Here is a 13,547-nt window from a genome sequence, read left to right as displayed (position 1 = left end):
GGTTTCCACTGCCTGGCTTTTTCCTTCCCCAGTCTTTAATCACTCAATAAATGGAAAATCCACTTTTTCTGATAGCTCAGAACAAAAATTTCAGTCATTTTTGGCTCTTCTTTTCTTTTATACCCAACATCCAATCCATCACCAAATCCTATTAGATTTACCTTTGAAAATACCCAAAGTTCTTAGATATGACACCAAAAGCAAAATCCATAAAAGAAAAAATACGTTGGACCTTATCAAATTTAAAACATGTTATGCTTCAAAAGATATGGGCCTGACCGGTGGAGTAGTGGTTAAGTTTGCACACTCTACTTTAGCGGCCCGGGGTTTGCAGGATCAGATCCCTGACACGGATGTACACACCGCTCATCAAACCATGCTATGAGGCATCCCACATACCAAAAATAGAGGAAGATTGGCACAGATGTTAGCTCAGGGTCAATCTTCCTCACACGCACACAAAAAGATACATTAAGAAAATTAAAAGACAAGCCACGAGTTGGGAGAAAATATTTGTATAGCATATATCTGACGAAGGTCTGGTGACCCAAATATATGAAGCACTCATATAAATCAATAATAAGGAAACAAACAAGCCAATTAAAAAGTGAGTGTAACATTTGAATAGACATTTCATCAGAAAAGATATATAAGTGACCAATAAGTGCATGAAAAGATGTTCAACGTTGTTAGTCATTAGGGTACTGAAAATTAAAATCGTGAGATACTACGTCATATCTCCTAGAATGGCTATAATAAAAAAGATAATAACAAGTTTCAGTGAGTATATGGAAAAACCTGAATTCTCGCATATTTTTTGACAGTAATATAAAATGACAGTCACTTTGGAAAAAAGTTTTTCACTTTCTTAACATGTTGAATATCAACTTACAATAAGACCCAGTAGTCCCACTGCTAGGTATCTACCTAAGAAAAATGGAAACATGTCCTCACAAAGATTTGTACGTGAATATTCACAGCAGTATTATTCATATCAGCCACTAAGTAAGACGATCCAAATATCCATCAATTGGTGAATAAATAAACAAAAGGTGGTAAATTCGTGCGATGGAGTACTACAACAAAATGGAATAATACAACAAAAAGGAATAAACTACTGTTCAATGCTCCAACACAGGTGACTTCAAAAATGTGATGCCAAATGAAAGAAGCAAGGCTCAAAAGACTACATATTGTATGATTCCATTCATAAGCAATGTCCAGGAAAGGCAAATCTATATGGATGGAAAGCATGCCTGCGACTGGGAATGGGAACAGGAAGTAAACGCAAATGGGAACATGGGTCACTCGGGACTGATGGAAATATTCTAAACCCGGATGGTGGTGATGGTTGCACAAATCTATAAATTTTCTAAAAACATTAATTGTACATTTAAAATGGATGAGATTTATGGTATATAAATTATACCTCAACAAAGCTGCTTAAAATAGGGAAAAAAAAATCCCAAATATGACCATTTTGTCACCACCTCTCCTGCTAACCACCCCAGCCGCTATCTCTGGCCCCGATTATTTCAATCGTCTAACTGAAAGCTCTGTTTCCACCCTTTAGAATCTATTCTTCATATAATTGACAGAAAGATCCTTTCAAAATATAAAAATAATTGCATCATGGCTCTTCTCAAAAACCTCTAATGGCTCCTCATTCTACTCAAAATAAAATCCAAAGTCCCTCTGTGGCCAACACAGTGCTGCATGCTCTGCTCTGTGAGCTCCCTGAGTCCCCTTCTACTGTTCTCCTCTTGCTCATGGACCCCAGCCACGCAGGCCTTCTTGCTGCTCTTCAACACATCAATCACACTCCTACCTCAAGGCCTTTGCATTAACTCCTCCCCCGGCCTGGAATATTCTTCCTTGAGATATCTTCATGGGCACTCTCTCACTTCATTCAGGTCTCCTGCATTTATCAAAGAAGACATTCGTGTCCACATCATATTTAAAGTGGAACACCACTCTTTACTCCCCTGCCCTCCTACCTCTACCCATCCTCACCCTCCTACCCTGCTTTATTTTTCTTTATAGTACTCATCACCTCCTGACGCATTTTGATTGACACACGCGTGCATGTGTGTATCTCTGTAGTTCCCCCAACCACCCTACCTAGAAGGGAAGCTCTATGAGGACAGAGATCTCGTCTCTTACCTATTTTGTTCATCACTATTTGACATTTGATTCCCACAAGCACCATGTGAGCTGAGTCATCTTATTTACAGGTGTATGCAATGAAACTCAGAGGTTCAGCCATTTGTTAAAGGTCACACAGCCCATGATGATGCAAGCTGGAATTCGAGGCCAGGCCTGTCTGATTCCAACGCCATGGAGTCACACTCACTACGTAAAGACAGCCTCCCCAGAAAAGCAGTTACACCAGATCCCACTGAACAAAGCTTTATTTATTCTGTTCCTCTTAAATCGGAGCTAATGGTCTTAATGATGTGAATTCCTCAAGTCTATGTACGTCAGCAAGATCTGTGTAGTACAAAAATAAGAGCTGTAGCTGCAATATCTTGGCTTCCTCACATTTGCTCCAGCCTGTAAAGAATTCAACCCTCTCATCCTATAAGCTGAAATAAACACATTTCAGAAAAATTAAAAATTCCAAGCACTTACATAAATCCAGTTTAACATCAAGATTAGAAGGGTAGGAACATGTAAGATAGATTCATATGATGAATACCAATTCATCATAATCTCTTTCTTCCTCCAGAGCATAATGTATTACACATCTTCATAGCAATCTGCGTGATTTATTAGTGTAATCAGAGGATAGCTATACCTTTTTAAATTGTGTTTTTGCTCAAAAGTTGTACACAAAATGTAATCAAGAAAAGAATAAAATACTTATTTACATCTAAGCTCATCTCAATGTCAAGAGACTCCGTTTTTACAATTTCCTTCCTTCTATCTCTTTCTTTGTATCTTAGAAATATTCCCAATATACAGATGTACTTAAGGACACGGTGATGAAACCAGGATGCTCTGAGCACGTGAATTAGTGCCAGGAAGAAAAAGGAAGGAAGGAAAAGGAAAGGTGGTGCGTCAGGTAATGACCGCCTCACCTCCAAAAACACATTCAGAAAACTATCACCAAGCTCCCGCGGTATGCCTATCCCTTTGTCAGTTCTGAATGTAGAGGTGGCGCTGTATAGAAGATGGAACTCCCCCCAAGGATCACACCCACTACTCAGAAGGACAAGCAAGAATGTCCTCCCCAGTCTTCTCTCCTGAGTTCTAGAAGGTGAGCAAGGAGAGGATGGAGCTGAGGCTGAGAGTCATCACCGTGGTAACCTCTAGAGGTGAGAATAAGTATCGTGCAGCCCACCAAGCCCAACTCCAGAGTGGAGCTCAGCACAAACCTGACAAGATGCTTAAAAAAAATACATCCTGACAATCCTGATCCAAGAGAAAAAAGCTGATTCAGTTCCAGGCTCGTTGTTGTACACCAACACAGGGTAGCATCTCCGTTCTTAATCTGCAGCTGTCTTTACAAAATAGTTTCATGTTCCTTGCAGTAAATTCCTATGGCATCTCTAAGGCTCCTCTCCCAAGACCTGCTGTGAAGCTTGCTGGCAACAGTAAACAGGGGGCCAGAGCACAAACCCTGAGATCACTCATGCATCTGTTTTCAACAGGAGAATAGAAAGAAAAACACTATATATTTGACATAAAACAATTCATTGTGTTTATTTGGTGGTAGCTGGAGTTAGAAATCATTATATCTTCACATGATCCTTGTGGATTGCCCCCCGCCCCCGACCTATTCATACGTCCTTGATTTGGCTCCAATCATGGTTTGCCTCCCATCATTGCACTTGGATTTCTGTGCCACATTCGAGTCATCAGAGCTTCAAACACAGAGTGTTTACCAGTGTCTTGAGAGCAAACATCAATAATGCAAGAGTTACTGCAGTTTTGCAGTTAGTGAAACCCACCCTATCCAGCTTCTGAGAAAGCAGAGGATCTGGCTGGAGGAAGAGATGGCAATCAAGTAGAAAGGACTTATTGATTGTGTCCACTGCGCTTGCTTTGTAGGGAATGGACAATCAATAACGGTTATGGGTGTGATGTGTTGAAAAACCCTTATTTACATGTATTATAATTATAAAAATAATGAACATCCAACACAGAATGTTTGAAGAACACGGAAGACAGAACTGGACCACCGTCAGGAGCTCTGGCTGAGTTCTCACAGGGCTGTGCAGCCTGGGGTAAGTTGCTTACCTCTCTTTGTCTTCATTTGTAAACATTACAATTCCTGTCTTCCTACCTCATCTCGCCTGCATTTTTCCATGAAGCTTCAGTGAATTAATGCAAGTAAAAATATTCTAAAAAGGACCTACGTAAACAGAAGCATTTGGCGTTCTTTCTTAGTCTCAAAGCAACAAGGGAATGCGCCAAAGGTGTACATCAAGGGCATATTGGAATCTTTTCATTTTTACGCAGTTTTCCTTTGCTTGTTGATCTAGCTTTTGACAAGTGAAGAAACACTTCACTGGTTAGAAGGAAAAAGATTTCCAAACCCTTAATCTTTCATCTTTAGCTATGATGCTATTCATTATTAGAATCACACAGGTGATTATGATTAATACTATATCAACTCCATGAAATTAATTTTTCAAGGTAAATGTGACGATATGTAAACTATCTTCTTCCATTTCTATCTCCCCTAAATCTTCCATCTTTACAACAATTTGCCACCTCTAAATTTTGTCAAATTTAACTCTCCTGTGTTCTCAATGAGTCCAGTCTTAAACATCGTGAAAAAGACAGTGAACTAAGCAGTGACTTCTTTCAACCTTTTATTGAAGTATAATACACACATCGAAAAATACATATAAGTTAACAGCTAAGGGAATTTTCATATGCTGAACACACTGGTTTAATCACCATCCAGATAGGAAACAACCTCAACTGCACTAAGCAGCTGATTTTTTAATTTAATGTTCATCTCCAGTGCCTTCTTTACTAATAATGAATCTATTATATGGAATGTAAATTTTTAGTATATTCACGTTCAATCATGTAAACGTAAGTTTTAATCCAAACATTCAACGATTTCTTTGACACATATCAAAGGATTGTGTGTCTCCACGAGATGTAGCCAGTCTAACCATTAGATTCCTCTGCTGCTGTCAATCAACATATTTAGGTAATTCTGATTCCTTGAGTCTCAAGACAACTTCTTCCAAACACGCTACAAAATTTTAACACCGTAGTGAGGTAGCAACTTAGGGAACTCCAATCAATGGAGAAAAATAATCACAAAAATAGTTAAAACAATCATCGCACCACGTTACTACTCTTTTTGCTTATTCTGTTTACAATGAAAAATAAACACTGGGACCTGTATTGAGCCCAGGTGGAAAGTTTATGGGTTGGATACACAAATAACCATGTTTTCCCTCAACCCGTTTTGATGTGGACGTGCCTCAAGGCCCAAAAGTACAGAGCTTTCCTGAAGTTATTTTGAGGTATGAAATGAATTTTCCTCCCAAACTGAGCTGCCACTAGTGGTGTGGTGAAGGCAGAGAACAGGATTCACACTGCAGGTTTCTCTGCTCAGGACTTACGTCCTGTGTCTGCAGCCCACTCACAATGACCTGCCTGTCTGGGACAGGAGACAGGGGGCTATCCACGGAATACCCGTGGCATGCAGCATGTTTGAGCTCAGATGAACAGCCCTAGAGATGTGTCTGGATGTCCATGATTCATTAGGACTTGCATTTCTTACTAGTGTGGGTACAGATATGTGATGCTGTGATGAGGCCAATCGTGGGAAATGGTTCTAAATGAACTATGTTAATTCAGCTGTAAGATATATGACTCAAATATCACTGACATCTCAATGGAGCTCAAGTTGGCCCACAAAAATATCTTGGTTTCCTACTCCATCACACCTTTTTGCTTACATCATACCTCCCCTTGGGCTTTTAAATCCTACTCATCTTCCATAGATCAGTCAAAATCTCTTTATTAGAGGCACAAGCTTTCCTTGACTAACCCCAGTCAGCCCACAGTAACTTCCACCTTCTCTGAGGCCCGTACACCATTGATCATACAAAGATCATAGAGTAATCTAAATGCATGCCACCACTCACATGCATGTGTGAGCTTATAACACAAGACAGGCATCAACAACCAATCATAGCACTCTTCCCACTGAGCCAGGAAGTAGCCTCAAGTCTCACCCAACGTAGAAAGTCAGGCAGCCACTACCAATCAAATGGAGCTGATTCTTTGAAAGAAACATTGTGTCCTCCTCAGTCCATCCCCTTAGCTAGGCAATTATAAGTCATATCTACCTTCTGTTGTGATTATATCCTCATGTATAGGTATTATCTCCATAACTACAATATAAATGACTTAAGTAACAGAGACTGTGCCTATGTTCCTTTTAAGAGTTCTAATTCAGCAACTATTTGTTAAGCACAGACTATGGGACAGCCCTGTTGTTGGTACCACAGGAAATACAGAGATGAATAAGACACAATCCCTGCTGCCAAGAACTTCCTTTTTTTTTTTTTTTTTTTTGCAGAGAAAGATTTGCCCTGGCTGACATCTGTTGCCAATCTTCCTCTTTTTTTCCCCTTTCTAAAGCCTCAGTGCATGGTTGTATATATGTCTAGTTGTAGGTCCTTCTAGTTCTTCTAGATGAGCTGCCATCACAGTATGGCGACTGAAGACATGTGGTGCGGTTCCATGGCCAGGAAACGAACCCAGGCCGCTGAAGTGGTGAGAACACTAAACTTTAACCACTAGGAAAGCAGGGCTGGCTTAAGAACTTCCAATTTTTTTGAGGGGTGAGAAGTTCACAAATATCTACAATTCAGGGCATAGTAAAATGAATGCCATAAGAAAGGCCTGGAGGTTTACAGAAGCCACAGATCAGATCCAGGGGAAGGTTTCTTAGAGAAGGTGGCATCTGAGGTGGACACTGATGATTGGGGAAGCAGGACGGAGGAGGCAGAGTGTCACTCTCCAGGCACAATGAAGAAGATTTAAGCAAAGCCACCAAAAGAGGAAAGTTCGGAATCCTTCAAGTATTCTACTTTGGCTCCAAAGTGCTCAGCACAACATCTCATTCATAGTATGTATTCAATGAGTGAGGTAAGTAGATACTCTAGGTAGTCCCTGGTTAATTAACAATGTAACTTCAACAAAGGAGTCAAAAGCACAATGGAGAAAAAGAATCTCTTCAATAAATGATGTTGGGAAAACTGGACAGCCACATGCAAAAGAATGAAGTAAACCATTATCTTTTGCCATACACAAAAATGAACTCAAAATGGATCAAAGACTTGAATGTAAGACCTGAAACCATAAAACTCCTAGAAGAAAACATGGGCAGTACACTCTTTGATATTGGTCTTAGCAGCATCTTTTTGAATGCCTTCTCTCCTCAGGCAAGGGAAACAAAAGAAAAAATAAACAAATGGGACTTCATCCGACTAAAAAGCTTCTGCATAGCAAAGGAAACCATGAACAAAACAAAAAGACAACCAATCAACTGGAAGAAAAATATTTGCAAATTGTATACCTAATAAACTGTTAATTTCCAAAATATATAAAGAACTCATACTATTCAACAATAAAAATGCGAACAACCCAATCAAAAAAATGGTTAAAGGATATGAACAGAGATCTTTTTCCAAAGAAGATATAGAGATGGCCAACAGATACATGAAAAGATCTTCAGCAGCATTAATTATTAAGGAAATGCAAATCAAAACTACAATGAGATATCACCTCACACCCCTCAGAATGGATTTTATTAAAAAGACAAGAGATAACAGGTATTGGAAAGGATATGGAGAAAAGGGAACTCTCATACACTGCTGGTGGGAATGCAAACTGGTGCAGCCACTATAGAAAACAGTATGGAGATTCCTGAAATAGAAATACCATAAGTTTCATCTATTCCATTTCTGGGTATTTATCCAAAGAACATGAAAACACTAATTCGAAAAGATATTTGCACCCCTATGTTCATTGCAGTATTATTCACAATAGCCAAGACTTGGAAGTAACCCAAGTGCCCATCAAGGGACAAATGGATAAAGAAGATGTGGTATATATATACAATGGAATACTACTCAGCCATAAAAAGATGCAATCTTACCATTCAGGACAGCATGGATGGACCTTGAGGGTATCATGCTAAGCAAAATAAGTGAGACAGAGAAAGACAAAGACCATATGATTTCACTTACAAGTGGAAGATAAACAAACAAACCTGTAGATAAGGAGAATATATTGGTGGTTACCAGAGGGGGAGGGGATGTGGGAGGGCAAAAGTGGTAAAGGGGCGCATGTGCGGTGACAGATGGGAACTAGCCTTTTGGTGATGAACACAATGCAGTCCATACAGAAGCCAAAATATAATGATGTACACCTGAAATTTACACAATGTTTTAAACCAACGTGATCTCAACAAAATAATTTTTAAAAATATATGAAAGAACCAAAGAGTCTGTGAGCACACACACATACTCAGAATAACAGACGTTTCCAAAATGAGACTCTAGTCTCTAAGAGGCTACAGAAACATAAGTAAGGGGACTTAGAGTAGATTTCTCTTTCTGATTGCGTTGATGCTGCTCACAAACTGTAACTTTGTTCTCTTGAGATTATGGATCTCAGTAGATTTTTGTTCTCCAATGTTTTGAAGAATTTATGTTCAATAGGTGGTCCTGGGATATTAATAAATGGTATACGGAAAGGAGTTTTGTACTCATGTTAACTTGAGGAAATACTGAGATAAGTGAGGTTCAATGGGTGTCTTTTACACGGTACATCTCAGAGGCTTTGATAAGCTATGTCACTGTGATTCTCCAAGGGGAAGGGGAAGTATGATCATTTCCTAAATACATTTGATATAGTATCTTTTTTTAAAATGGAGGCTATCATGGCATAAGTATTCCATAGAACATTCTATGATTTAATGAGTTAGATGAAATTATTAAGAAAATATAGAAAATTAAACCAAATTTTGCCTAAATGATGAACACAGAGGTCTCAACCAATAAATGTCCACTTCCAGGCAATCTTGTAGATGCTTGATATATCTATTCCCTTTTCCACCCACCCTCCATTTTACCACATCCTATCCCATCCTACCCGCTAGGGATAATGAAAGCTAACACTTATGAGTTTTCTTATGTGCCTGGCTCTGTTTGAAGTGTGACAACTCTTACAAGAATCCTATGAGGTCAGCACTATTATTATTCCAATTTTGTAAATGAAGCAGCTTAAGGCACAGAGAAATTGAGGAGTTTTCCATGGTCACTTATATAGTAAGTGGTGAAGCCAGTACACAAATCCAGGCAGAACTAAGGCCCCGAACCACCACGAGAGTCTCTACCCCAGAGAGCAAGCAGGAGAGAGACATCACGTGGCCATCCTTCCCTCCTCTCAGTCACCCACTGCTTATGAGGGTTAGTTTACCAATACTCCCTCCACTCATCCACATCTTCACCCACCAATTCCCTCCACCCGGTCTTCAGAGAAATGAGGGTCCACTCTCTCCTCACACAGCATCGGGTGGTTCTGAGTAAGACCATCTCAGTCTGGCCATGCGGTCTTTTGTTTCCTTACTCTGGAATGGGAAACTTCATTTCCAAATATCTCATTCAGCAGTTCTACCTTGATGAGACAAATCACATGTTTCGAGAGGAAGAGAATTATACAGCCTTAGCAATTACTCTAGGCAACAGAACCATGTTGTGTGTGACAGGAAATCAACATACATCACTTGTATTTGATTGAAATTTCTCCCAGAAAGATGGGGGGCAACTTTCTCTCAGCTGAGATTCCTCTAAATCTCCCTTTTAGCCTCCAAAATAATAACTCCAGGTCACTCCTCTGGCCTTCCACCCTCAGCAGTTTGTCCCGATTTTTACTAATGCCTTCTGAAGAAAGATAAAAGCCCCTTTGACCTCCTGCCTCCCTTTCTCTCATCAAACTCCACCTTGCAAGCATGCGCACTCCTAATTCCCACTCAAAACCTTTTCCGTCACCTCATTTCTCTTTTTCTCTCATTACAGATTCATCTCTCTGCTCCTCTTTGCCTCCCACTGCTGTGTGACAAATCCCTCTTAAAATAACACTGGTGACTCACCCAGTGGATACTGTATTCCATTTATATGTACTCTTTTTTCCCCAAGGGGCGTAAAGAGTTTCGCAGATATCCAGCCTTATTTTCACCCCACCCCTGTAAGAAGATTGTCTGTCAAAAGAGAATAAAAATGTAGTTTGGGCTTTTGTCTGAGTTAGCGAAGTATAAAGGCTGATAATGAGTTTTTTACTTTTCCAGGCCTCTTCTGTCGCCTCATCTCCTTCTCTTTGGTGATCTTTTCTTCAGAGTCTATTAGTAACTACCCCAGAAATTAGACTAAAATCTTACCAGTCAGGTGTCCTATTTCTTAACTGGTCACTCAAGCAGGAAACCTCAGAGCAGCCTCAATTCTTCCAGCCAGTTCATTGCCCGCATCCAGTTGATAACCAAGCCATTTCAATTCTGTCTTGGGCTCCTTCACTCCTCTTCTCACTGCCACTACCCATTTCAGGCCACCATCCCCTCCAGCCTGACCCCATAGTCACCTCACTGTTCCCCTCCAACCTCAACCATTTTCTGCACTCCTCCAGTTATGATCCTAAACCTCTGACCTGACCATGTTGCTCCCTGGAACCCTCTGTTTAAAATTCTCTCCCGCATGGCACTCATGGCCTTCCCAGTCCAGCCTCAGCTTCCTTTCCTCTGTGTTCCCTGTGCTCTATAACCCAGCCACCCCAGAAATGGGCAGTTTCCCTAAACACGCCTTGGTTTTCCTGCCACTGTGCTCTCATCCATGCAGTTCCCTCTGGCAGGAGCGCCAGCTGCTAGCTTCTCGTCCTGGCAGGCTCCTTCTCAGCTTTAAAGGCACAATTTTTATGTCACCTCTTTTACAGAGCTTCTCCTCTTTCCCAGGGCAGATTTAAATATTCTCTCCTCAGCATCCCTAGGGCTTTTCACGATAACTGATAGAGATACAGATAATGTAGTAAATTTTCCACAAAAAGTTATTGGAGGCCTATGATATCCCAGGCACTATGCCAGGTACTAGGTACAGAGAGACCAACTTCAGTCTCTACCCCAACTTACCAAGACAGAAAATAAAGAAAAATACATTGGTATTTCAGGGTGATATGAGCAATAATACCTCTATGGTAAGCCCAGGGGCTGAGTGGGCACATGAGAGGGGCGTCAACTGGGCTTGGGACATCAGAAAGGTCTCTGAAAGGAGGCAAGCCCTGAGCTGTGCTGTTTGGAACATCCAAATGGGAATGGCTTTGGTGACAGCACTTTCTCCCCACGAGATAGTGGGCTTAGTGACAGCAGACTAGATTCTATGTCCCTTGTACTCTGCAGGTGCTCAACAAACATGCAGGAAACTGAATAAATCAGGAGGGGCTCTGTCTGTGGACATCTAAAACCCCACCAAGATCAAGTTTCTTGCTTCTCAACCCTGTCTCCTCCTTCCTCTTGGTGGTTGGCTCCAATCTTGGTCCCACAGATCCAATCTTAGCTTAGCCGGTAAAAAATGCAAATAATCAGCCCATTTCCATAAACGTGGTTTTTCCCATCCCAGCCCTGGCTCCCCACAGCCATGATTGGAGTCACCGCCTGAGGCAGTTGACATGTCCAGCTGAGCCCCACCACGAGTCACACAGTCACTCATCACTAAGGTGCTCCCTGGCTAAGCAGAAAAGGCCCATGAGGAAAAGGGAAAATGTGTCACACTGTGCCAGGCCAAGCTCAAAAGTCACCAGGTCCAGAGCCACCTCGCAATTGACGTCTAGCTCCCATCTTATTCTCCGCACTCCATATTCCACCTGACAGCCAGTGTCATTTCCCGCACCCTTTAAAATGAAGCACGCACTCCTTGTTCTAGCAGACGAAGCCCTTGGTGATATCTCCTCCTACTCTCTAACCTCACCTTGTGCCCACACTCCCTTTGTGTCTAACCTTTGCCTTGTCCCTCAGTCGTATTAAATGACTTGCATTTCCTTAATGCATCCAGATTTCTCTCGCCTGCAGGCCTTTTCATGTGCTGCTTGTTCCCTTTGCTTGGAAGGCACTGAAACCCCCTGGATAACTCAGACTCATCCTTAGGTGTCAGGTCAGAGGCTGTTTTCAAGGGGAAGCCTGTCCTGACCCTCTCTACATGCTAACACCTGGGCAGGTTTGCTCCTGCACATCCAAACCACATACCGTCCGCTTTCCCCTCATCGCGCAGGTGACACTGTGTGGAAATTGTCTGCTTGCTGTGTAAGCTCTCTGAAGGGAAGGACTGTGTCTGGTTTCACCACTGCATTCCAGTGCCCAGAGATGCATCTGCACTCCATTAGGCACGCAATGATCAGCTGTGGGTTGAGTGAGTAGATAAAAGAATGCTGAGGAAGGGTATAGAAGGCACATTTTACCAGAACGTAAGCTCCACGAAAGCAGGGAGCTTGTTCTGCTCACCGCTGTACTTTCAGCTCCTGGCACCAGTAGACCCTCAATATATATTTACTCAATGAATGAACTAATAATTAGTTAGTTAACTAATTAGTTAATTAAGTTGGTTAGATGAAGATATTACACAGGCCTGAGTAGTGTCTTCATAGGTTCATCACATACAAAGAGAGGAAGGCAGCGTGACAGTTGTTGACAGCCATGGAGCCATGCTTCCATGGGTTCAAATCTGAACTCTATCCCTCATGAACCAATAGCCTTTTTATATCTTAGTTGTTCAGTCTTTAATTGAGGCCTGTTATGTGATTAAATGTCTTAATGTTTACAAAGCAGTAACATAGCATTCGTTACATAGTAAAGGCTATTGGAAAGTCAAGAAGTACTGTCCGTCATTGACAGAACAAGAGACACATGATAGGTATATTACATAAAGTTATAAACATAACCAACTGAAAATATCGACATAATTATAAAACAGAAGATAGAAGGAAGTTGGGGCTAAGTGAGCTAAATCTTCGTGCATCATAGAGGCAGCCACAGATAAGGTCCAAAATTGGTGACCCAGGAAATAGTGATGCATGAATACTGGGGATTTGAAGGTGACTATCAGAAGAATCACCAGCTAAAAGAGTTAAAAGCACGTGTCTGTGAGGAAGGAGATTAGAAAGGGAAAGACTAGGGTGGAGTATTATTAATTTTCATTAGTAGCTCTTTTGTGATATTTGAATTCTTGACCATGTTCATGTATTACTTTGATAAAATAAAAACATTTAAAAAATAATTGCGTGGAAAAAGTCAAATGAGAAGTACTTGTTATAGCCTTCAGATACTCCTAATTTATCTTGAAAATTCTGAGTCTCATGAGATGATGTGGCCGTGCTCAGAGGACACCCACTGTAGGAATACTCCTCCACTCTCACTGTCCTTCGTGAGCTTGGGATACACAGAAAGTCCACGTCTGAGCTCAGGCTCAGCTTCTCAATAACCGTCTGCCCTTGACCTACACAATCCACCTCTTTGTGGTTCAATC

Source organism: Equus przewalskii, chromosome 23 (assembly GCF_037783145.1).
Source record: "Equus przewalskii isolate Varuska chromosome 23, EquPr2, whole genome shotgun sequence".
NCBI lineage: Eukaryota > Metazoa > Chordata > Mammalia > Perissodactyla > Equidae > Equus > Equus przewalskii.
Note: the sequence above shows the minus strand (reverse complement) of the source record.